Raw genomic sequence first — 3798 nt, 5'->3', positions numbered from 1 at the left:
CCCCCTCCCCCTCCCCCTCTCCCTCCCAATCTCTTCTCCCCTTGTACCTCCCTGAAGGTTGCTTTGAAGCTCTGAAAAAGCACTATCCACGCTTTAAAAAAAAAAGAAACTAAAAAAACCTCCCCACCCATCCACTCTTAGTGCCTGTCAGAAAGTGGCATAAAAATGCATTACACATAGCAGTAGAGAGAACTCTGAAGTCTATGTCCCCTGCTGTTCTCTAGTTCCCCTACAGGCTGTCAGTTCTCCCACTGGTTTGCAATCACACCCTTGCTGGAATCCTGGTCTTGAGATCTGCTTTAAAGAAGAATATAAACCAAAATATTGAAAATCTTAGATAGATTTTCCCAATCTTTATAATTCTAGTTTCCATATCGGTAAAACAGAGGCTATACAACCACTTATAGGAAGTCACATATGAGGACATATTTGAGGTGATGCTAATCTAATACCCAGCACTACTCTTGATAATGATGATGCTTTGAGCTAATCCACTTCCTCTGTACAAAAATCTCTGATAGTTGGGCAAGTGCACATCGTGTTTCATGAAAGGTCAAGCTCTTCCTGAAGACACAGGTTATCAACCAGTAAAAGGCAGCAGATACCATTAAATGCAGAGACGCAGTGCGGATGGATTCATTGTGTCCACTCTCCCCTCCCCACTGTCACGTCCCAAATCAGAAGACTCCATCCTGAGCCACAAGTCCCAGTCTGAAGGAAGCCATGGCTCCTGAGTTCCTGGTTAACACGCTGGGCTGGAGCCTGCTGCGTGCTTGACCCCAGGAAACCGCCCCTGGTCTGAAGGAGGAAAAGTGTCAAGGAAGTGAGGCAGACAATTAGAAAAGCATCACTTCCCTGCAGCGGAGTAGAGTGAGCATGACTTCATTTGGGGAGGAAGCTTGCCTTCTCTCCTGTCTTGGAGAAATCTGTTCACACTGAACTCTGCCCTCCCTGTGGCAGTCAGTAAGTACAAGATACAGCCTGGTAAAAAAAAAAAAACTTAAAAACAAGCTTCCTCCTCAGGGCGCACGTTCTGAGTGCTTTGGCTTTTCCTGTTCTTATTTAAAGGTTCTCCATAGTTCTCCTTAGTCATGACTTCCCCTCAAAACATTCAGGGATCTCTGAGGGAAAAACTGGGCATCAGGGCATGCTCCAGGGACTCCAATAGACTCCCATATCCATGCAGAAGGACTCCCTCAGCCCCAAGGTGAGTGAAGCAGATGTTAAGAATGAAGATGTTAAAAGCTGTACTCTGGATCTGGCCAGGCCAGGAATAACAACAAAGCTGAGATTAACTCGGAGAACTTTTGAGTGGATGTGACTATTTTAGAACCCAAAAACATCTCAACTGCTACACTATTGGGCAAACCCCCTTTTTACTAGTGTCCTCTTCTCGTTCTGCAGTAGGATGTCAGTGTCGGGGACATTTCCTATTAGAAAATCACAGGGCTCCATGTGGCACTTGGAGAAGCTTGAAAGGCTGCCCTGGTTGAAACGCTAGCAGTTCTCTTTCCAGGGGAAAATAGTTTCGTTCTTGTATTTTATTGGGTCAACACAATTAAAACGGTTTGTGCCACAGTCTTTCTGGTCATGGGGCATAATTATTCTTGCATGCAAGGGTTTCTAGATACTCTGAGAATGTGTATGATAGGAATAGAATGTGCTGGTTTTAGGTCGCCCAGTCTTGCCCTCTCACAGCCTCAGTTTCTCCTCCATTCCCACTGCAAGCTCCTCCCACCTTCTAGCAATGTTAGACATATATCTAAGGAACACTCTCACATTCCTATCACAGAGCATGCACTCAAGCCAGGTGAATTCTGGGATTTAAAAGGAGCCTCATGGTTCTTCTGTTCCTAAGAAAAGGAACATAGAGAACAGTACAGGGAGGCAGGTACAATCTAAGCACCATGAACTCAAAAGGGAAAAGAATCGGGTTCAGATATGAGGCTCTCCATATCCTAAAGGCAGGACTGTGAACGGTGCTCTTCTCACATCAAGCAGTTCAAGGACCTACTCCATAAGACTCCTAGAGATTAAGTACTAAGAATTCATACAGATACTGCCCAAAGTCTGGGACCTGGTCACTCCTACGGTGGATATTTGCTTTCATTGGTGTCATAATAAATATTTTTAAGTTATCAAAAACCAGATTTCTTTGTTTTTTTTGTTATTGTTTTGGTTTTGTTGTTTGTTTGTTTGTTTGTTTGTTTTTCATGCCTGGAATATCGACCTATAACACAAGGCGTGTGCTTGTTTGTTACATGTTTGTAAGTATATGAATGAGTATTAGTGGGGTATGTGTCTGGGTATGTGTGTCAAATCCAGGGACAATCTCAAGTCTTTGTTCTCATCTTTCACCTTGTTTGAGACAGAATATATTGTTTGTCTCTGTGGTTGACCAGGTAAGCTAGCCTTCAAGCTTCTCTGCCTCTCAGATTGCCATGGGAGCTCTGGGATTACTGGTTTGCACTATTTCATTTGGGTTTACATGGGTGGAGGAGAAACTGAACCCAGATCTTCACACTTCCACATCAAGTACTTTACCTATGGAGCCATGCCTCCAGTTCTGGGTGCTGATAGGGAGAATCCTATTATGGGGCCACCTCTGAGCTGACAGTTCTAGATACTATAAGAGAGTGGACTGAACAAGCCATGGGGAGCAAGCCAGTAAGCAGCATCCTGCCACGGACTTTACATCAGCTTCTGCCTCCAAATTCCTGGCCTGACTTCCTTCAATGATGAACTGTGATGTGGAAGCCAAATAAACCCTTCCATCCCCAATTTGGTTTTGATCATGGTGTTTCATCAACAGCAATGGTAACCCTAAGACAGCCATTCAGAAGGATGCAAGGTGCTTGCCAGCAATATCGTGATGGGTGGGGGGTACTTTTCTAGATTGCAGATCCCACTCCTGTTATTACAGAGTGAGTTCAGATCCTCTGATGTCACATAATACACCTGTCCTCCTCCGATGACACATAATACATCTGTCCATCCATCTGCACTGGGCCAACACAATCTGGATGCATCTCCATCACTAGCCTGAGGCTTGGTAAAAGAAAGATGTTATGAATTTCATTTAGAGCATTTGTGTCTGTAAACATTTCTGTTACAAATAACAAACTGGGCAGAAACAAGGTTACCCAAGACCAAGCAAACTTATATTTTCTTGCAAAAGTGAGGCTTTGCTGTTGTTAAGTGAGAGACCACGGAAAAGATTTGCATGCAGTTGGCTACACTGAAAATGCCTGAACCTATATTGATTATAGTGAATGTTCCCTGCTGACCTATGCCTTAAGTATTCTGTCCACTTAGACACTTGCTTTTCCATTGGTGTTTATTGACTTTTTCTATTTAACTCACGTGGTACAACAGAGAAGATTAACTTATCATTGTTATTATTATTATTATTATTATTATTAATTTAATTACTTTGGGTTTTTGAGACAGGGTTTCTCTGTGTTGTCCTGGCCATCCTGGAACTCACTCTGTAGACCAGACTAGCCTCGCTTTGCCTCCTGAGTGCTGGAATTAAAAGTATGCACCACTACTGCCCAGTGAAGATTAATCTTTTTAATTTCATTTTACATATGCTACATCTAAAGCTCATTGATGATTAAACAGCATGATCTTGGTCAGTTGATATGAGCTATCTGGGAATTTCTCACCATCCTGGATGTGAGTTGCCAGTTTTATATATGCTCATGCTATAGTTAGAGCAATCCCTGACTAGCAGGGCATAGAGTGAAGAGATACACTTGTGGAGAATAGACCTCGTTCATGTTTTCTTTTTCTTTT

At 43.0% G+C, this 3798-nt stretch overlaps 1 long non-coding RNA gene across 1 annotated transcript in view; it reads right to left on the bottom strand.

Moving 5' to 3' along the window:
- The window catches only part of LOC116099289, a 302399-nt gene that overhangs the window by 248197 nt on the left and 50404 nt on the right, over positions 1-3798 (bottom strand). The gene's annotated exons all lie outside the window — the stretch shown is intronic.

The sequence above is a fragment of the Mastomys coucha genome, unplaced genomic scaffold (genome assembly GCF_008632895.1).
Source record: "Mastomys coucha isolate ucsf_1 unplaced genomic scaffold, UCSF_Mcou_1 pScaffold20, whole genome shotgun sequence".
NCBI lineage: Eukaryota > Metazoa > Chordata > Mammalia > Rodentia > Muridae > Mastomys > Mastomys coucha.
Note: the sequence above shows the minus strand (reverse complement) of the source record. Positions and strands in the feature narration are given on the sequence as shown.